The sequence below is a fragment of the Narcine bancroftii genome, chromosome 2 (genome assembly GCF_036971445.1).
Source record: "Narcine bancroftii isolate sNarBan1 chromosome 2, sNarBan1.hap1, whole genome shotgun sequence".
NCBI classification, from domain to species: domain Eukaryota; kingdom Metazoa; phylum Chordata; class Chondrichthyes; order Torpediniformes; family Narcinidae; genus Narcine; species Narcine bancroftii.
The window spans coordinates 98,284,722-98,308,061 of NC_091470.1; the positions used below are offsets into that span (position 1 = coordinate 98,284,722).

Here is a 23,340-nt window from a genome sequence, read left to right on the forward strand (position 1 = left end):
TGGAAAGCTCCCAAAATGACAATGGGGGAATTAAGTGATATTAACCAACAGACACATAATGGCCGGTAGAACTCATCTGCTCTTGTGTGTGCTCAGACCCTAGACCCATCAGGAACATTACAAACAAGGGGAAATTATGAAAACATGAGGGTCTGTTTATTTAAAACTGGAAGGTTCTCCCAACACCAGATCCATTGCCAAGAAGGCTAGTGTTATCATGGACATCAGTCTTCACTCTATTAAGATGTGGTGTCTCAAGAAAGCAGCTTCTATCATCAAGGACCCTCACCACCCCTTTCTAACTGCTACCATCTGTGAGGTACAAGAGCCAGAAGATGCCCTTCCCCAAACATTACAAAAGCAGCTTCTTCCCCTCGTCCATCAGATTTCTAGAATTGGTTTGAACCCTATCCATGGTGAACCCACACACGGCAGTGGGACCAGACAACATACCTGGCCGAGTATTAAAGGACTGCGTAGACCAATTGATGGAGGGCATAATGGACATCTTCAACACCTTATTGCAGTAGTCCATCGTCCCCGCATGTTTCAAGATTTTGTCCCAGTCCCAAAGAGCGTGATCAGAACAAATGTCAATGACTACCACCCCATGGCTCTGACCTCCACCATTATGAAATGCTTCGAGCATCTGGCACCCATCAAAGTATGCCTCCCAGAGACGCTTAACATCGAGAACTGTCACACTGAGCACTGGCACACCACAGGACTGTGTGCTCAGGCCACTCTTGTCCATGCTACTGACCCACGACTGCATCACCAGATCCAGCTCCAACAGAGTCATCAAGTTTGCAGGTGACGCAACAGTCATCAGCCTCATCAGCAACAAGGATGAGCCGCTCGACAGAGAAGAGGTGAAAAATCTTGTGATGCAATGCAAGAATAACAACCTGAGCCTCAACGTGGACAAGATGAAGGAGGTGATTGTGGACTTCAGGAGGACCAGGAACAACCACCCTCTACTACACATCAATAATTTGATAGCAGAGAAAGCGGTGAGCACCAAGTTCCTAGAGTCCACTTACCTAAGTGACCTATCATGGACACTCAACATCTCACTTGGCAGGAAGGTGCAAAAGCAACTGTACTTCCTGGGAAGACTGAAGCGGGCAGGGCTACTGACCACTTTCACTTCAACCTTGTACAGGAGCTCTGTTGAGAATGTCCTGGCCAACTGTATCACTGTATGATACAGTTGCTGCAGAGAATTGGATTGGAGGTCAATCCACCAGACCGTAAGAGTGGCAGAGAGGATCACTGGGGTCTCCCTCTCTCCCATCAATGTGATCTACAAAGATCGTTGTCTGAAGAGGGCACGCAAAATCACCCCACACATAGCATCTTCCAGCTACTCCCATCGGGGAAGAGATCCAGGAGGATCAGAGCCAGCACCACCAGGCTGAGGAACAGCTTCTTCCTACGGGCAGTGAGAACACTGAACGACCAAAGGAACTGCTCATCCTGGCCATCTGAGATCCTCATGTATACTAAACAATATTTATCTATTTATTTTTTTATATATGTATTATTTGCCTGCATGTGTGTTATGTCTGGTGGTGTATCTGCACCGAGGACTGGAGAACGCTGTTTTGTCAGGTTGTAATTGTGCAATCAGATGACAATAAACATGAATTTTTGCACTCGTTATTTTTTTTTATTTCATATTTACCGAATAGTAATTTATAGTAAGTTTGGACCTTATGCACAAATTTCACGACACTTTCTTTTTATATTTTAATTTTAAATTTAGACATACAGCACAGTACCAGCATATGATACCAATTACATCTAATTATCCAAACCCCCCCCCCCATACATTTTTAAAGGGTGGGAGGAAACCAGAGCACCTGGAAGAAGCCCACGCAGACACAGGGAGAATGTAAACTCCTTACAGTTAGTGTAAGGATTTTTCCCCAGGTTGCCGGTGCACTGACCGTTATTAACCGTGCCGCCTGCGTTCATGACAATAAACCTGATTCTGATTCTAGTGAAGCTTCTTACTGTCTCTCGGCAAACCGTTCAATTGGGAGCGATGGGGGAACTAGCACAGGATGAGTTGAGGTACAATTCAAGCAGAGCAGAATCCACCACGAGAGTGCAGCCATGGGTTTTGTTCTGTATATTGGTGGGGGGAAATCGTGATTCATGGCGAATAGCTGTCCGCAAATAGTTGCCTGGACTCATTTACAAGCGGTGGCCGCTCGGATGAAACAATCTGTCGTGCCACTAGAACAAACCCCTGGGATGATTCAGCTCACGGAAAATTGAAAGTAAATTATCCCCAAGACATAATTTGTGAAGAAGGTTTCTGATATATTTAGTGGATTGAACTGCTGAGGTTAAGGGAACCTACTTGGCATTCTGATGCATGAATCTTGCAGTTTTCCTTAATTGCAGTCTCAGTGTAACTGGGGAATAAATCTGACAGTGATTCGTTTTTTACTTGTGAGGGCCAACATTCATCGGCTTGAATAGAAAATTATACCAGCAGCATGAATGGAAATGTGTTCCACCTCTTCTCACTGATTCTTGAATCACCGCACAATCTCTGCATAGAGCAAGGAATACATTTCCATTGTGTCTTCAAGGAGATGGCGTCATAACAAAATCAGGTCTGCTCTAAACTAAAAATCCCTATTTCTTTCCAGATTCATTTCAAAGTTCAGATTTATTACGTGATACCACATGCAACCCTGAAATTCTTTTTCCTGCGGCCAGGCGGAATTACCACCTCATGGTATTGCAAAAAAAAACTACTCAAGAAAAGTCTTCAACTCAAAAAGTTTGAGTGAAACACGGAAGTCTGCAAATGTGGCTGACTTCCTCCAGCATTTCGGTGGGATTTTACTACAACCACAGCGTCTGCAGCCTATCGTGTTTCACTTCGTTCCGTTGATTCCCCCGCGAAATCTCTTCAAGGGATGCCTATCCTGGAGAGGTTCTCCTCCTCTCTTTCAAGAGTCTCTCTCACTGCTCCTCATCTGCCCTCCCTGAAGAAGGGCTCAGGGCCGAAACGTCGGCGATATATCTTTGCCTTTTTTATGGATGCTGAAAAAGACCAGCTGAGTTCCTCCAGCATTTTGGTGTGCTTTGAACTCAAAAAAGTTTGCTCTGTTTCTGTGTCTCCAGACGCTGCCTAAACTACTGGGTGTTCCCATCACTCACTACTTTACTTCCAGTTTTCAGCATCTGCAGTACTTTTTGCAATTCATTTCATAATGATGGTTGTCAAATCATTGATGTGATTAAAATTTAAATGTCCTCTATCTCTGACAGCAGTAATTATGACCTTCTGCTGACTCAATATTATTTGCTGATCAGCAATGATGTTGGCTAAATCTCAGGGAAATCGAGTCAGGTGAACTGGCTTTTAACCTGAGATTGTGGGATAACCTGACCTGGATCAAATGACTCTTTTTGAACGGTAGTGAAATGCTGGTGGATTCAGCAGGTCTCACAGTGTCCACAGGAGGTAAAGATATATCACCTATTTTTCGGGCCCCGAGCCCTTCCTCAAGGTGTGAGGAAAAAGCAGGCAAGTGCCTGAATTGAAAGGAGGGGAAAGGAAAAAGAGAGAGCTAGAGGGAAAAGAGATATAGTGATAGATTGGGGGACGGAGGGGAACCTAATGGAAAGTGGAAAAGTCGAAGGGTGCCCATCATGGAAGATGAGGTATTGTTCCTCCAATTTTCAGGTGGCCTCAGTCTGACAGTGCATGAAACCATGGACAGATATGTCAGCAAGGGAATGGGGCGGAGAACTGAAATGGGTGGCCGCTGGGAGGTCCCCGCTATTGCAGCGGACAGAACCAAGGTGCTCAACGAAGTGATCTCCCAGCCTGTGTCCAGCCTCTCCGATGTAGAGGAGACCACAACTGGAGCACATGATGCAGTGGACGACCCTTGCAGATTCACAAGAAGTCTCGCTTCACTTTGGAAGGACTGTTTTCGATTCCGAACATCCCCCCCATCAATTCTCATCTTCCTTTCCTCTCCTATCCATGTCCAATGATCACCTTTTGCCTGAAGGCTGTTCTCCTCCCGTTACACTGGCCACACTCCTACTGGCCTCCTGCAGGAGGCAACCACTGTACCTGTAGGTAGGCAACCTGGGAGGCTGGCCCCACCTGCTGGCTGTCTTTATAAAGACTCAAGCCGGCCCCTTTGGGAGCAGTCGGTTGTGTGGAACCAGGGGCTAAAGAGACCTGGTGTCTGCAAGTTTAAGCTGATTAAAGCCTGTAGTACAGTCTTCTCATTGTTGTGCTTGTTTGTTCACCCTGCACCACCCCCTGCCCTTTCTTTCCTTCTCCCCAGGCTTTTAATTCAGGCGCTTTCATGCTTTTTACTCGTACCTTGAAGAAGGCCTCAGGCCTGAAACATCAGTGATATAGCTTTACTTCCTATGTACACCGCAGGACCGGCTGAGTTCCTCCATTACAATCACTACAGACTGTCATGTTTCACTGACTTTTGAGCTGTTTTGGTTTCTTTTAGATCTGTAGGATTGTGGCTCATCTCTCCTGCTCTCTTTCAGGAGTCACACAGGATCTTTTGAATTGGCCATGAAGACTTCTTACACAATGCCAGGAAGAGCCCTAGACCCCAGCTTATCCAGACCCACAGCACTGCAAGAACAATGAGCTCTGAATGGGTTCCAAAGTGGAAGACATTGTGGTCTCTGTTGTGGGGGAAGGGAAATGTTTGAAGGGTTAAATCTATAACAGGAAGGATCTTTATTGGGGGCATGGCAAGATGGCGTAGAAGAAAGATGTGTGTTCCACCTTTTCCAGCTGGATTATTAAATACCCAATTTTAAAAAGTATAAAAGTGGTTAAAAATAATATTTACAGTTTTTTGAATAACAGTGATTCACCATGGCTACCAATGTGAAGAAATTACCATATAAAAGTGTAGAAGCACTGATTTTAACTGAGGTTACCTGTACAACTGAATCCATGGAGTTGTTGTTGGGAGCCTCCAAGCCTTAGAGGACATCTGCCCATTCAAGCATGACCTCGGCGCCAATCCTGCAGTCGCAAGATGGCGCCGGCATTCTGGTGAGTTTGGTCGTAGCCAACCTGCGTTCTCGTGAAGCCGTGTGCGCGGGTGGCCCGACTGACAAAGGGGTCCGTGAGCCTGCGACATTGCTGGGTGGCCCGGGGACGCGCAGTGTAGCGTCAGAGGATGCTCCTGTGCATCCAGAGGTTCTGCCGGGCATGCGCAGGGCATCCCTGGTCCGTGACCGTTTGGAGAAAGTGTGGGTTGTGGGGGAGCCCAAGCGCCGGCGTCGGGTGCCCAAACCCGCAGCCACACAGTCAAAGGATCTAAGGTGACTGAAGGAGAAGAGGAACTTACCTTATTGGAATTTGCCCAGGAGCAGGATTGACCTCAAAAAGTGGCTATGGAATCTGGATTGGACTCAGTGTTCACTGTTTTGGAAGAGCTTGCTTCCCAAATGGATAATATGTCAAAACAAATGTCAATTCAAATGACCCAAGGATTTATGGAGGTGAAAACAAAAATGAATATTTTGTGTGATGAAATGTCAACTATGAAACAACAAATTACTGTAGTTAAGAGTGATATTAACAGATGTATAAAATCTGTTGATATTGTACAAGATAATTTTTTTAAAATTGGAACAGCCTTTTCTGAATGTCAAAATCAGGTAGAACGCAATAGATAAAAAATGGAAAAAGTGGAAGTTTCTTTTGTAGATTGGGGGATTCAAAAAAGGGATTTATTGAAGAAGATTGATTCATTGGAAAATCAAAGACGGAGAAATAATGTGAAAATAGTTGGTCTTCCAGAGGACATTGAAGGTTCTGATCCAATAAAAAATTTTAAGCATTGGATCCCAGTGGTACTGGGTAAAGAGCTTTTTCCTGAAGGTTTGGAACTGGACTGGGCCCATAGACCGTTGAGGAAAAAACCACTTCCAGGACAAATACCGAGGGCGGTCTTGATTCTCTGTTTGAAATATTAAGATAGAGAAATGATTTTACGAATGGCAGTACAGAAAGTGCGGAAAAGTCAATCCCTGTTGATGGTTCAAAATAACAGAGTGGTTTTTTTATGTTGATTTAAGTCAAGAGGTTATTAAAAGACGACGGGAATTTAATTTGGCTAAAGATGTCTTATTACGAAAGGGCTATAAGTTTGCTTTTCGTTATCCTGCAATTTTGAAGGTTTTTTAAGGAAACTTTCAATCTCAATTTTTTGAGAACGATCACGATGCCTTGGTTTTTGCTAATTCATTGCCAGAAATGCGAAGAAATGGGTGGTCTTCACCATCGTCTCCTAAGAGGAGGGTAAACGGAAATGGAAATGGGAATGGGAATGGGCATGGAAAGAATGGTAAGAATGGAAAGAAAGAAGAGCTGACACAAAGTCTTCTTGACATTGAAGATCTGGACAATCATTGGGTTTGGAATCATTGGATTGAATATATTTACTATATTTGATTGTTCTTAATTACATAATGAATATGTATCTGGCTGGGAGGGGGTGGATGACACTGAAAGATTTGACTGTCATCTACCACTAGTGGGCTTACCACACCCAGATTTTTAGGGTGTTACTACCTTCGGTTGTTTTTTTTATTTTTTGGTTTAGTTTTTTTTAAAGTTTTGTTTATTGAGGGGTGGGTTTTTTTTGCTTTTGAAGAATTATAAAGGGGACCATTATTTTATAGAGTGTTAATACATTAGTAGTTAGTAAAAATGTCTACTTTGAATTTTGCAACTTTTAATGTTCAAGGATTAAATAATCCAATTAAGCGAAAGAGGGTATTGGCTTATATTAAAAAAATGAAAATTGATATTCCCTTTTTACATTTGACCGAAAAGGAACATTTGAAATTCAAAAGAGACTGGGTTGGACATGTCTTTTTTTAATTCTAAGGCAAGAGGGGTGGCAATTTTGATTCATAAAATTTACCATTTGAATTAGAATCTTCAGAGGGAAATGTAGGTAGAGTTTTACGGGTGAACTGTAAAATCTTTGCTGAATCTTGGACTTTGCTTAATCTTTATGCACCTAATATAGATGATGAATGGTTTATTTCAGAAGCTTTTTTATTAACTCAAGCTAATGAAAATATTTTAGTTGGGGGAGATTTTAATTGTGTTTTGGAACCTTTATTGGACAGAAACCCAAAGAGTATAAGGAAATAAAAGATGGCAATATAAATTAATACATTGATGAAAGATTTAAATCTGGTAGATGTTTGGAGAAAGGTTAATCCTACTAAGAAAGATTTTTCTTTTTAGTCATCATGACATGATTCGTTTTCTTAGATTGATTTTTTTTTGTATCAGCACACCTACAGGGTAGAGCACTGCAAGCTGAATATAAAAGTAGAGTTCTATCAGACCATTCATTATTACATTTTTCCTGTGAAAGTTCAGAAGTGGTATGTTTGTCGTAAAGATAGAGGTTTAATGCAATGTTCCTGAAAAAAACAGAGTTTGTTACTTTTGTTAAAGAGCATATCTCTTTATTTTTGACTGAGAATATTAATTCTGTGGATAGTCATTTTGTAGTATGGGACACGTTAAAAGCTTATTTGAGGGGACAGGTTATTAGTTATTCTACGAAAGTTAAGAAACAATATATGGCAGAAAGTTTAATGTTGGAAAATCAGAATGGTGAGTTAAAGAAAGATTTTCAGAAGGATGTGACTGAAGACAAAAAAAGCTGCATTAGCGAAATTGAAATTATGCTATAATACTTTACAAACTTATCAGTTTGAGCGTTTAATTAATTGATCTAAACAACATTATTATGAGTTGGGAGAAAGAGTTCACAAGGTACTTGCTTGGCAATTGAAAGCTGAACAGGCATCTCAGACTATTAATGCTGTTAAAAATAATTTAATAATTACCCATAAGCCTCAGGAAATTAATGATCAGTTTTATTCATTCTATCAAAAATTATATACTTCTGAGGGAAAGCAGGATAATGGTTCTATTGAATCTTATTTATCTAAATTAAGGTTACCGGTATAAGATGAGAAAGATATTCAGGAATTGGAATCTCCATTTACAGATTTTGAAATCAAGGAAGCTATACAGGAAATGCCAAATGGAAAGTCCCCAGGGGACGATGGGTTTCCTGTGGAATTTTATAAATTTTTTTATGATGATTTATCTAATCTATTTGGAGATGTGCTAAAACAAGTTACTGAAGAACAGAAGTTGCTGGAATCTTGTTCAAGTGCTTTAATAACTGTTATTCCAAAAAGAGATAGAGATCCATTAAAAGTGTCTTCATATAGACCTATTTCTTTATTAAATGTAGATTATAAAATTATAGCCAAAGTATTAGCTAATAGACTTGCTACGTACTTACCTAAGTTGATACATACTGATCAAACAGGTTTTATTAAGAACAGAAATGCATCAGATAATATTCTTCGATTAATTACTTTGGTCAATGCATTATGAAAGCAGCCTAACCATCCTATGGTGGTTGCACTAGATTCATAAAAGGCTTTTGATAGGGTTGAGTGGGATTTTTTATTTAAGGTGTTAGAAAAGTTTAAATTCGGCCCTTTTTTTATTGGTTGGGTTAAAGCTTTATATACGAACCCGATTGCTAGGGTGGTGACAAATGGTCAGATTTCTTTACTATTTAAGTTGACTTGTTTAACTCGGCAGGGCTGTCCATTGTCACCATCCTTATTTACATTGGCTATTGAACTATTAGCTCAGACTATTAGACAAAATGATGAAATTAGAGGGATGAAGGTTATGAATGAAGAATATAAGATTAATTTATTTGCAGATGATGTACTGATATATTTGACAGAATCAGAACGGTCATTGAAGTTGTTACAAGAGAGTTTGTCAAAATTTGAAGAATTGTCAGGATATAAAGTTAATTGGGATAAAAGCAAAATTTTACCAGTTGGAATAGGAGATTATTCAGAATTTAAAATTATTACAAAATTAAGATGGACAAATAAAATTAAATATTTAGGTGTGTTTGTAGATGCTAATTATCAGTCATTGTATCAGTTAAATCATGTGCCTATATTAAAATAGATTAAAGCAGATTTGATTAAGTGGAAAGATCTTCCATTAACTTTGATTAGTATGGTCAATTGTATTAAAATGAATATTTTCCCCCAAATTCAATATTTATTTCAGTCAATACCTTGTTTACTTTCAAAGGGTTTTTTTCAGGATTTAAATAAGCCAGTGCGGGAGTTTTTATGGAAAGGTAAATTAGCTCAAATGGCATTGTATAAATTTACATGGAAATATGCATTAGGTGGACTTCAGTTACCACATTTTCAAAATTATTATGAAGCGGCCCAGTTGAAGTTTATTAGCAGGTTGATGGATCTAGATCAACCTCCTAGCTGGGCTAAGGTGGAAATAGCGTGTATTTCTGAGGTCAAGGTACATGAATTTATATTTCGTTGGAACTTGAATTTGTTACAGTAATATAATATGGGAGTATTGAAACATTTGTTAAAGATCTGGATTTAAAAATATAGAGTTTTGGGATCAAAATATAAATTATCAATTTTAACTCCATTGTATAATAATCAGCTTATTTCTTTTTCAATGTTTAATAATTATTTAAAGAGTTGGGATTCTAAGGGTATAAAGACAATACAGGATTGTTTTGAAGAGGGACAATTTCTTTATTTTAATCAATTGAGAGAGAGATTTGATATATCTGTAAATTCCTTGTTTGTGTATTACCAACTAAGAGCCTTGGTAGAGAGATGAATTTACCTTCTTTGTCGAGATTTGAGTCTTTGACTTCCTCTGTACCAAAGAAGGGTTATATTTCGGTTATGTATAATTTGTTACAAGATAATATGGATAAACCAGATTGGGAAAAATCTAAACTTAAATGAGAGAGTGATTTAGTGTTTATTTTTCCTGAAGATGATTAGGCGGATGTGTCAGGACAATGTAATCAAATTGACAAATGTAAGATATGGAATGGTTAATTATAATTTTTTGCATCAATTATATTTGACTCTGGAGAAACTGAAAAAATATGGGTTTAGTAATTCAGACTCATATTTTAGATGTGATTCATGTATTGAAACTTTTTTACATGCTGTTTGGACTTGTGATAAAGTTCTACCATTCTGGCAAGGAATTAAAGTAGTTTTGGAAAAATTGTATGACTTTACATTACCATTAGACCCGACGATTTTCTTGTTGGGTAATTTGATTTCGTTGAGGGGATGGGTTTGGATAAAATTCAAATTGCTTCTGTACGTTTGGTGTTATCAGTAGCGCGTAAATGTGTTGCGAGTACTTGGAAAGACAATACAGAGATTAATATACTACGTTGGCAGAATGAATTGAAAGCTTGTATTGTTATGGAAAAAATTACCTATAATTTACTTGATAATTATTTCTTTTTTGTTAGCAAATGGTCTCCATATTTGGAATATATGTATTTAGATATACTTTGAATTGTTCTTAACATTTATAATTTTTTTATATATAATTTATATTTTTGGCTCCCCTTAAGGGAGCTGGCTGAAGGGGTGGGAGGATGGGATTGGGGTTTTTTTAAATTTTATTTTACTGGGGTTTTTTTTAGTTTTTTTTTCTTGTTTTTATATATATATCTTTGTAAAATCAATTTTTGATTATTACTAGACTGTATGTTATGTTTTTTCTATCTTTAAATAAAGTTTGAAAAAAAGGAAGGATCTTTATTAAGACACACATGGTATCAAGGATAACACACACCAGTATTCTCAATCACAAAACATAGTATAATCAGTCACATCAAACTTAACACTACCGATACCACCAACTGCTTCCACTCAAACAAACACAGTAAAACCCAGTTACATTGGAATTAACATTACCGATACCAGCAACTGTGTACAGACTAACCCAAGGATTAAATTACGTGACCCAATGTTCTTTGTCTAATGTGGGCCCGGCTTCAATGCTATCTAACAGCCCTAATCCCTGTGTTGTAGTCCACACCGTACCAATGACTCCTTCAGTTCGTGACCTGGAGTGGAGCAGAGTTCATCTCAGGACCAAAGAGCAAAAGAGAAAGAACTGCTCCACGTTGTGGACTTTATAATACAGTAATTTGGAGGGATTGGTTCAGCTAATCACTAGGTGATTAAAGGGGCTAATGATCAGGTGTGAAATAAAGAGTAGGTGGAAGTCAACCTTTATTGGCAGGTGATGCGATATCCGGTGAGGTTCCAGACGGAGAGGTCACATGACCCTCCACAATCCTGCCAGGTTCCAGATGGAGAGAGTCACATGACCCTCCACAATCCACACTCCCACCAGGTTCCAGGTAAAGAGATCACATGACCCTCCACAATCCACACTGCCACCAGGTTCCAGGTAAAGAGATCACATGACCCTCCACAATCCACAAGGTTCCAGATGGAGAGGGTCACATGACCCTCCATAATCCCCACTGCTACCTCAAAATAGCAGATCCCATCTTAGTTACCTACATGAGGAAATTTACAGGGAGTACCAATTGTAAATTCATTCAGAGCCCAAAATATTAAACCAAAACCAAATTTCCATTGTTTTTGGTGAACAGTCGGGCATTGACAAATCATCCACATTGGAATATTTGTCCTTTTCACCTGCATTATGGTAAGTGCAGGTGTCAACGAGAATCACTGTCATTTCAGGGAAATTTGAAAGCCTTCTGTGTTTTTAAGAGGATTTCTCACAGAGAAGTCAGGATCATATTTTTTTTCATGTTCGGCTTCTAGCTAGGTGCCGTTTTTGCTCTTGGCAGTAATTATCTTTGAAGCTAATGGATGATGACTGTTACAAACCTGAGCACTGATACTTCTTTTGTGAGTGGGGATAAAACACACTGCTTGGGTCAGACCCTTCGCAACAGAGCGACTGCTAAAAGGTTTTACATGAGTGGAATAAATCACAGCTCAATAGAGCAAATTGCACATATCTTTACTGCTAGAAAGCACTCTTGGGTCATCCATTTGCAGAATCCACACAAACAACGACCCTCTACTTGGTACAGAAAAGCAAGCTCTTTCTTCTATTTGGTAGTCATAGAATCTCAGAGGACTTATGACACAGAAGGAGCCATTTGCACAAGGCATCCATGGTGATTGAACAAGAGATTTCCAACATAATCCTACCTTCTACATGCACACAACTCTCTCTGCCACTACCTGGAAATTCCAATGGATCAGAAGCTGGAAACCCTGGTTAATTTCTACAGAGATATGGTGGAAAGGGTGCAGACTGGCTGCATCACGGTCTGGTATGGGAACACCATTTCCCCCCCCCCCTCCGAGTGTAAAGCCCTGCAAAGCCCTCCCCACCATCGACAACATCTACAGGGAAGGCTGCCGTCAGAGAGCAGCAGCCACCATTGAGGATCCACACCACCCAGCACGTGCTCTGTTCTTGCTGCTGCCATGAGGAAAGAAGTATCGTGCCACAAGACCCACACCCACCAGGTTCAAGAACAGTTGTCCCCCTCCATCATTATATTCCTCAATGACAAACTCAATCAGGGTCTCATTTAAGGACTCTAACTTTTGCACTTTGATATTTTTTCTCTATGAATGGCACAGTCAGTTTGTTTATATTTCTTTATTTGCTGACATATATACATTGAGCACAATTTTTTTTTCTTGCACTGCCAATAAGTGGTGATTCTGCCCGCAGGAAAATGAACCTGAGGGGTATATGTAATGTCATGTATACACTCTGACAATAAGTCTGAAATTAGGAGTTATTTTGCCACACTCCAAAGCTCAAACACCCTCCAGTGTCCCCCTGTTCTTCTAGCTACTTGTTTATTGTGCATTTCCTTGCCTGGTTTCATCTCCCCAGATTATTTCACGTTTCTCTGGATTAAATTGCCTTTTCCCTTTACCTGCCCAACTGCCCACCTATTCTCCAGCCGCCTGTATTCTAAAGTAAAAACACAAAATGCTGGAGAAACTCAGCAGGTCAAATAGTGTCCTTTATAGAGGCACAACAGAAATACAGGTGTTGAGCTGGAGCCTTTAATGAACACTGATTCTCTCTCATTGCTCCCATCTGTAGTCCATACCTTGACGAAGGGCTCAAGCCCAAACCATCGGTTATATATTTATATCTTTGCTCTATAAAGGACACTGTTTAACCAGCGTTCCACCATGGTCCCTGCAGACTTGCGTGTTTTATTCCTATATTCTAAAGCGATCCTTACTGTCAGCAGCATTGCCAATTTTGTTTCATCTGCAAATTTCTTTGTCACACACTCCGCGCTGAGGTTTAATGAAAAATTTCCAGAAATTTCGTTGTGAGATGCATGTTTATGTAATTTCTCAGTCGGCATAGAGCACGGTGAAATACAGAAATCTGCGGGCGCTGTGATTGTAGTAAAAACACACAGAAATTTTGGAGGAACTCGGCTGGTCTTGCAGTGTTCTTAGGAGGTTGTGGTGATACAACCACCAGCCTACTGCAGGGGGCGATCTCTGTGCCTGCACCTGGCTGGCTGTCAATCAGCCGACCCAAATGTAGACCGGAGCCGGCCCCTCCTGAGCCAGTCACACGGAAGCCACCAAAGCATGAAGTGGTGTTCAGGCTGCTGTACAGTCTTTCAGTTCTTGTGCTACCTCAGCGCACCACAGAGGTAACGATATATTTCTGGACTGAGCCTTTCTTCAAGGTATGAGCAAAGAACAGGAAGGTCTTAGCATAAAGACTGAAGACTGGCAGGGGAATGGCAGAGTCCAGACCAACTAAAGGTGTTAATTGGATATGGTAAGAGGAAAGGTGAGAATTGATTTTGGCGCTGTGAAAGGAGACAGAGGGAAAAGGGAAGAGAGGGAGAGAGAATTGGAAGAAGGTGACGGCGGAAGAAGAAGGGGGGTTAACACAAACTGGAGAAGTCGATATTAATACCATCCAATTGGAGGGTGCCCAGACAATAGATGAGGTGTTGTTCAGAATCAGAATCAGAATTTATTGACGTGTCATGGAATTTGTTGTTTTGTGGCGGCATCACACGGCAAACATTTACATCAACCATATCACAAAATAAGTTAAAATAGTCCAAGGAAATGAAAAAGGCAAAGTATATATTCTGACAATAAATCTGAAATCTGAAGGTAGAGTCTCTGGTTCACTGATCATTCAGGAATCTGATGGCAGAGGGGAAGAAGCTGTCCTTGTGCCGCTGAGTGCTCATCTTCAAGCTCCTGTACCTTTTTCCCAATAGTAGCAGTGTGGCCTGGGAAGTGAGGGTCCTTGAGGATAGAGGTTGCTTTCATAAGACACTGCCTCTTGTAGACATCCTTGATGGGGTTAAATCTGGTGTCTGTGATGCCATAGGCTGAGTTAACAACCCTCTGGAGTTTTTTTTTGCCCTGAGCATAGGCACCTTCATACCAGGCAGTGATGAAACCAACATTGTTTCCAATTTGTACTGACTGTGGTCTTCCAATGAGGAAGTCAAGGATCCGGTTGCGAGAGGGGGTCACGTGATGGAGTAGTGGCCGGACGGTCACTACTGGACTGGAATCATCCAGTCCAGCCCTCTCCAGAAAAGTCGGGAAAAACAAGAGAAAACACAAAGGCACAGAAATAAAAGTTACAGAAAAGTGAGTATAAAGGTGGAAAGAAGATGGCGACAAAAAAAGAAAAATCGAAAGCAACGGCAAGAAGAGAGGAAGAGAAGACAAAGGAGGAAAAAGGTGAAGGCCTTACCTGTCCGAAGAGGCCCGCTGCGGAGAGAGAAACCCGCTCCCTCAGGTCGGTAAATAATGGACTACAAAAATGGCTCGCAGAGCCGAGTAAAAGTGCGCATGCGCGATGCGAATGAAAAAAAACACACCGACGGGAGGGGGGACCAGCTGGGGAGTCGATCTCCACAGCCGGCAACGACAGCTGCAGAACACCTGCAGCAAGAAGAGACCACAGAAGACAATAGAAACAAGAAAGAAGAGGAGGAAAGGGCAACAAAGAAACAACAGATGGTCAACCCAGAGGAAGAAGAAGAGGAAGAGTATGGTGAAATAGAAGAAGAAAAGATAGGCAAGGTAAAGGATATACTTGCTCTTATTAAAGGATACATGGAGTCATTTAAAGAATGGCAAACACAGGAATTTAAGGATTTAAGAAAAAGAATAAACAACACAGAAGAGAAAATAAATAAAATGAAGATGACCTTAACAGAAATGGGAAAAAAAATGGACAAGATGGAAGAGCGGGCAGTAGCAGCAGAAATGGAGGTAGAAGACTTAAAAAAGAAATTGGAGAAATCTAATAAAAAAACTAAAGAGACACAAGAACTACTAGCTCAAAAAATAGATACAATGGAAAACCATAACAGAAGAAATAACATAAAGATAGTGGGCCTTAAGGAAGATGAAGAAGGCAAGAATATGAGGGAGTTTATAAAAGAGTGGATCCCTAAGACCCTAGGATGTCCAGAACTACAGCATGAAATGGAAATAGAAAGGGCACATAGAGTATTGGCCTCTAAACCACAACCACAACAAAAACCAAGATCTATTGTAGTAAAATTCCTAAGATATACTACAAGAGAAAAGGTACTGGAGAAGACAATGGAAAAAGTAAGAGAGGGCAACAAACCACTGGAGTATAAAGGGCAAAAAATCTTCATTTATCCAGATATAAGTTTTGAACTCCTAAAGAAGAGAAAAGAGTTCAATACAGCAAAGGCGATTTTATGGAAGAAAGGGTATAAATTTATACTAAAGCATCCAGCGGTATTGAAAATATTTATTCCAGGACAACAAAACAGACTATTCTCGGATCCAGAAGAAGCACGAAAATTTGCAGAACAATTACAAAAATAGACTGAGGGAGGAAGACGGGTAATGAGAGTTAAAATGATCACGATTGATATGTATGTGGGTAAAGACAAAAATAGACTGAGGGATGAAGACGGGTAATGAGAGTAAAAATGATCACGATTGATATGTTTGCGGGTAAAGAGGTACAAGAGTGAATAGAGACAATGAGCATACATGAATGTATCTGTACTTAGAGGAAAATATAGATAGTATAGACAAGAATTAATAAGGGAAGGTAATGGAATAGAGAGAATAAGGAGGGAATTAAAAGAGTGACCTTTGTGACATATGAAAAGTGAAATCTTTTCTGGGGGAGGCGGGGTGGGGGGAAATAGCGGTCACTGCAAAATCAGTTGACGCTTGCGAGTGGATTCGCAAATCCAAATGGCGAGGGGAGATGTGGTTGTCCGACAAGGGATAAAGGACAACTCAGGAGGTGAAGGGGAGATTGGGGATAAATAAGATAGAAATAGGAGAATAAGGAAAATGTTAGATGTTGTAGGAATGTTGTCTTATAAAGAGTTGAAAATAAGAAAACAGAAATGGAAAAGGAGGAAAGGTAATGATGGAAAAACGGAAAGAGAAGATAAACAAAATATAAAAGGGCCTCGCTGAACTATATGTCTTTAAATATTAATGGAATACATAACCAAATTAAAAGGAAGAAACTACCAAATTTAAATGAATAAATGTATTCCATTAGAAAAAATAACATATTGGTTAAGAAATAATATTGAAATATTCGAACAAGTATAGGAGCCTTACATTAAATACAATAGCGAAAACCTACCGGGGACAAACATTACCTAAGTTGATGGAAGGAGAAGGAAAGAAAAGAATGGACTCAGTAGAATTTCTGGTGTAATTTTGTTGAATGACAACATTGTCTGACTGGCTTAATGCAACCTAGATTGTATACCTAAAATGGATGAGGGGGGGGGGGGGTGGTTTGGGAGGAAAGGGGGGGGGGAGAAAAAGTCACTGTATATGTGTGAAAAAGAAATAGTGTACATCATGGCTAATGTGATTTATGGTGTGAAAAATAAAAAAATTAAAAAAAAAAAAAAAGGGATCCAGTTGCAAAGTGGGTGGGGGGAGGTGGTGGAGGGTTGCAGAGGTTTGGAGCCTGTTGACCAGCACTGAGGGAATGATGGTGTCGAAGGCTGAGCTGTAAATCGATGAAGAGCAACCAGATGTATGAGTTGCTGTTGTCTAGGTGATCCAGAGCTGAGTGGAGAGCCAGTGATATTGAGTCTGCTATGGAATGATTGTGCCGGTAGGCAAATTGCAGTGAGTCCAGTCCTTTACTTAGGTACATGTTAATTCTGGCTGTTACGAACTAATAAACCCTTATTAGTACTAACAAAGGAATAGCAATGGAAAATTCACCAGACAATGGTAAATTCAAAATGATAGTTTTATTCAACTATTAATAACATCACATTTCTTACTTATCTCTAAACTTAATGTTAAATTTAACCCCACTATGTCCAAATGTAAATATGTGTGTGTGTGTATTATTACAAGCCCAAAGGATCCCAATACCCAGCAGCAACAGACATTCACCAAGACAAGTAGTTACTTAAGCAAAAGTTATTTTTAATTAACTTTAAACATGAAAATAGAATCAAACGTTAATGTATATCTATTTACTTAACTAACCCAAATTAACCCCCTTCTAATTCTAAGCACACGTGTATGGTGTGCGTGTAAATTTAAGAAACGTTACGGTTCACAGTTCAATCCCACTTCTCCTTCTTCCAAGTTCTCTGGTTCCAGGCAATTCTTATACTGTGCACAGAATTGAACATGTATTAAGTTCACCAGGCTTTGGTGCTCGAAAGGTAAATGTTTACTGCTCAGAAAGGTTCTTGTAGGGTTTTCAGAGAGAGATATTTGTTGTTCCAGGATGTCCACAACTGAGGTACCACCATTAGTCACCTCAATATCTCACTGATTAAACTTTCCCTATCAGGGTTCTCCAGATGATAACCTCTTTCTTTCAGGCTACCACAGTTCCTTTCTGTTCCACTTATTCCAAGAGAAACATCAGACAGATAGCATTTTCAGCCATCCGCCGCTCTGGAGTTTCTCTTTCCCACCCTGGCTTGTTTCAGCTGTGACTGTTCAGTCTCTTTCAGTGTCACACACACACTGGCTGAGAGAGCTTGTTGAGCTTATCTTCTCTCTCTCTCTCTCTCTTTCTCTCTCTCTCTCTCCTCTCTTTCTCTAACTTATTCTGCTCTCTCACTTGCAAAAACTCCCACCTTCTTCAGCAAACCACAGGAGTTATCATTCTTGCTCAAGCTGTTGCCTTAGGTAAACAAAACCCAGGTGTGACTTTTCTATGAGGACTCTGTAGGTACTTGTAAACAGCCAGTTTGTCTCCTCCAAGACAATGGTCTATTCATTTTGTGACATCATTTCAATTAGCACCTACTTGTGAAATGTGCATATCATTCTCCAAAGTTTCTGCAATGTTACTGAATATGAATTCTTAGTATTTCAAATAAGATCTGTTTTAAAATGTGTGCATGGTATGTAACCTACTAATCTTACCAAATTCCTCCCAATATTTATCCATTACAGTATGTATTAAAGTCCAAAACCATTACACTTTAAACTTGACTCTGAAAAAGTCAAATTTAAACTCCAGCTTCAAACATCTTGTTGACTTCAGGATTGTTTTAAATCACAGTTCAGAAATAATTATGAAGCACTTCTAACTATTAAATTTTCAGATTTCTTTAAACTTACATCTTTTGATGAGCTGTCTTTCAGAGAGGTATTCTTAACACAGGAGTGACCATCTTCTGGGCACAAACGAGGCTGCTTCTCTTTTCTTAAAAGAGTAGTCCTGTCTTTCCAGGATGTCAATATTCAGATCTTCTGTCTTCAGTTTCTTCCACGATGAGGCTGCACTCTTTATTTTCAAAAGAGCAGTCTGAAAGTGGCCTCCCTTTCAAAATCCACTCTTTCTATATTCCCCTTTGATTAAGAGTAACACATAACAGCACCTCTTCCGGTTATTGTAATTCAACTCTGTCTTTCACAAGGATCCGATTCCTGTGCGTGTCCCACAGGCTCTTGAATTCTGAACTGATTCAAAATGTCTGAATTTGCCAATAAATTTGGGCCTGATGTCTTGCAAGGGTTCACGCTCTTGAATGATGTTTTGAGACTGATATCACTGGGTCCTCAGCCTTTTCACGATTCTCAAAGCAGCATGCAAGGTATTCAGCTCATTGGGTAGCGAAGCATCACAGCCATTTACATTTTAATTTTTTTTTAATTTAAAACTTTAAATTTATTGAATTTAATTTTAAAAATGTAGACATACAGCACAATAACAGGCCATTTCAACCCACAAGTCCATGACGCACAATTTACACCCCATTAACCTACACCCCTCCCCCCCAGTACATTTTGAACGGTGGGAGGAAGCCAAAGTGTCTGGAGGAAAACCTACGGAGACATGGGGTGAACGTACAAACTTCTCACAGACAGCGCGGGTTTCGAACACCTGTCCGGATGGCTGGCGCTGTAAAGGAACTGCACCAACCACTACACTAACATGCTGCCCCTCATATTGTGCTAATTTAGTTTACACTTATAGTAGTTGGTGACTACCTGATTGGATGTAAATAATTACAGTGCACCTGAACATGAAAGTAAACTTTCATCTCATCATCTTTTAACCCTGGGAAGAAGATTCTATCTATCAATCTATGCTTTTAGTGATTTTATAAACTTTTGATAGAAGTTATTAATGCTACAGAAATTTTCCCACAGCCTCTAGCACTCAAGAGAAATCAAACTCAATTTGTCCGACTTCTCCCATAGCTCATATACCCTGATCCAGGCAGCATCCTAGTAAATCTCTTCTGCACCCTTTCCAAAGCCACAGCCTGATCTCTCTGACCCCATCAGACTGAGCTCAGCCCTGCTCCCAAATGCAAGGTATAAATGAAAGCTGGCAAGCAGTATTAATTTTGTTGGATTTTTTGATTGTGTTGGTGAACATATCACCCAAGGGGGAAGTGAGGGATGGCGCTCGGTAATAAAGTTTGCAGTTGAATTCAATGGATTGAATATTCTCAGGACTGGCACCAGGAGGCTGCTAGCTTAGTAGGAAAGCAGAGGGTGGTGTGGAGGGGGTTGTGCCTTGAACTTGGCCCAGTTGGGAAACAGCCACACGTGGGTCCGCAGATACTGGAACCTGGACCAATAAGCAATCTGCTGGAAGAACTCAGCAGGTCGAGGAAAATTATTCAGAGCAAGAGAAAATGACTAGAACAATAGAACATTACAACACAGAAACAGGCCCTTCAGCCCTTCTAGTCTGTCCCGAATCGTTTTTCTGCCTCATCCCACTGACCTGCACCCAGTCCATATCTCCCCATGCCCCTCCCATCCATGTGCCTGTCCAAATTCTTCTTAAATGTTAAAATTGAGCTCGCATTCACCACTTTAACTGGCAGCTCGTTCTACACCACCACCACTCTGTGTGAAGAAGTTTCCCCTTTCACCCTTAATCCATGTCCTTTGGTTTGTATCTCACCTGCCCTCAGTGGAAAAAGCCGACATACATTTACTTTATCCATATGCCTCATAATAGTATCAAATCTCCCCTCATTCTTCTACGCAAATTCCCAGCCTGTTGAATCGTTCCCTGAATCTCAGTTCCTGAGGTCCAAGCTACATCCTAATAAATCACCTCTGCATTATTTCTATCCTATTGAGGAATAGAATAGATAATAGTTGAGTGTATTTATATATTAATCTCAAAGAACAGAGAGTTTGGATTTTAATTCAGAATCAGAATCAGAATTTATTGTCATTGATTTGTGGCAGCGTCACTGGTGCAAATATTGCTATAAATTACGTTTTTTTAAAAATAAATTAGTGCAAAAAAAGAGGCAGTGTCTGTCATTCATTTTCCATTCAGAAATCTGATGGTGGAGGAGAAGAAGCTGTTTTGTAATGTTGGATGTTCGCCTTCGGGCTCCTGTACCTCCTTCCTGATGGTAGCAGTGTGAAGAGGGCATGGGCTGGGTGGTGAAGGTCCTCGAGGATAGAGGCTGCTTTCTTGAGGCATCGCCTCTTGTACATGTCCTTCATGGAGCGAAGTCTGATGTCCTTGATGGCACTGGCTGAGCTCACAACTCTCTGTAGTCTTTTCCTGTCCTGTGCATTAGCACCTCCACACCAGACAGTGATGCAACCGGTAAGAATGCTTTGCACGGTCCTCCTGTAGAAATTTGCAAGAATCTTTGGTGACCAACCAAATCTCCCAATGAATTATAGCCACTGGCGAGCCTTCTTCATGACAGTTCCAGGATAGGTCTTCAGAGACGTCGACACCCAGGAACTTGAAGTTCCTCACCCTTTCCACTGCTGACCCCTCGACGGGGATCGTGCTCTCCTAATATCCCCCTGCTAGAGTCCACAATCAGCTCAGGCTCTGGATGAAGAACCATGCCATGATGCTGCTCTCCCCTCTGTTGAGGAAGAGACGGTTGGGCTGGGAGCTTGCGGCTGGAAAGATTGTTTTCATTGCATTTTCAGGGAAACCGACAATTTTAGATCAAAGGAGGAGAGAGCTAATTCAGGAAATAAGTAGGTCAAAAAAAAAGGTTGAGGTAATTGTGAAGCTAGTGTTTGTACAAATAGTTTCAGAAGCAAGAAGCCATTTTTTGAAGTATTTTGCCTCACCCTCATCTTGTTGGAGAGTCCTTTTAATATAGATAATGTAGGAGGGGGATTATGTAAAAATCTTCAGCGTGTTTAAGTGTCATTATGTCTGTGATGTGGTTTTCAGCTATATAAAAAAAACATCCAGTGTGTGAACTGAGATTCAAACAATTAGTTCTTTGAGGTTAACAGCAGCTTTTTACATAAACGTGCTCTCAAATTATCAGCTATTCCTAAGCAATGAATTTAAAGAATCAGAGAAAGGTTGGAGTGGGGGTGGGGGGTGGTGGGGGGAGCCAGCTTAGCCAAGTGTCCATCCTAACGCCATGTAGAGCAACTCAGGTTGTCCCGCACCCCTCGTGCCCCGACCTCAATGACTTAGTAGGCCCTTCCACGCAGCCATGTAAAATGAGGTTAACCGGGCAATTTGCCTGATTCGCGCCTCACTCATGTGGCAGCTTGAAAGGGTCTGACCCGGTCAGCAAGGTCCAAAACCGACCGGGTCTCTGTCCTACCTCGGAGATCGTCAGGGAACCCAGTTAAACTTAACCAGGATGCGTCCTCCAGCGGCTTGAAAATGAGAATGGCCAACCCGGTTGCTCCGGTAATGTCAGTGCGTGTGTGCGTGCGTCACCAGGCTGCAACGACTGAAATGTGCAGTACTTATGTCCTGCTGCTCCTCCAATCACTGCAGCATTCGCCTGACAGCGGTGGTCACAACAGTGGCCTGGTGTACTGCAGCACAGCAGAGTTGCTTAGCCAGCATCTGAAGATTGTTCCCGTTCCCATTTGCCATTTGGACTTCGATTCATCACTCCCAAAAAGTGTGTGGTGCGCCATTCAATGTGTCATCACGGGGACAGGATCCCCTTAAATTACCGGGTTGGCGTTTTAATAGGTCAATACCCCATGCAGCTTAAAAGGTGCGGAAGCACCTTTGCCCCATTAATTGCACCTGGGTCCCAGGAGGGCAACCCAAGTGCTGCAGCTTAAAAATACCTATTCATCTGGATGTTCTCTTAAACAAGAGTGGGGGTGGGGGGTGGGCAGAGACCAGGTGGAGAAGTGGGTTGGGGCTGAGGAGGAAGAGGAGTCAGAGGGGGTGGAGAGAAACACGAGGTGGGAAAGGGTGGGGGAACTAAAGGAAATGGAATTTCAGGGTTTGGAACAGGGTGGAGGGCTGAAGGGAGGGGAGGTGGTGGGGTTGGGGTGATGGCAGGGAGTAAAAGAGTGAGGAAGGGGTTTGGGTAGAGGAGGAGAATGAGGGAGAAGGTATATTGAATGGATTGGGGGAGAGGATGTCGGGATGGGATTGACGGGGTAGGGTGGTCAGTGAAGGACACAGTGGAGGTGAGAAGTAGTGAGTGTGGGGGAGACGGCTGGAAGAAACGAGAAAGAGTTGAGGAGAGGGAGTAGAGGGGAGCGGTTGGGAAAGAGAGGCTTGCTGAGTTGAAGTGAAGAGTTATATTTACCTTCCACAGGTTTGTCAAACAAGAAGAGGATACTGCTTGATGTATCTCAGTCTGGTCTGGCAATAAAGGGAGAAGCTGATAGAACCATTACTGAGGTTCAAATAAGAACAGGAAGAGGAGTTGACCACCCGGCCCATCAGGCCTGTTCCACCATTCAAGAGATCCTGGCTGATCTGATGATGGGCTCATCTCCACCGACCTGCCTGCCTTTTCCCCAGATCCATTAATTTCCATACTATGTAAAAATCTATCCAACCTTGCCTTAAATATATTTACTGAGGTCACCTCCATTGCTTCAATGGGCAGCGAATTCCACAGATTCACCGGCCTCTGTTCCAAA

General features: G+C 41.2%; 1 long non-coding RNA gene across 1 annotated transcript; it reads left to right on the plus strand.

Annotated features, from left to right (window-relative positions):
* The first annotated feature begins 3,351 nt into the window (after positions 1-3,351).
* Positions 3,352-4,844, plus strand: LOC138752419 (uncharacterized). Its single transcript, XR_011350627.1, has 2 exons — positions 3,352-3,490; positions 4,552-4,844. It is a non-coding gene; the product is annotated as an uncharacterized lncRNA (long non-coding RNA).
* Positions 4,845-23,340: the final 18,496 nt, after the last annotated feature.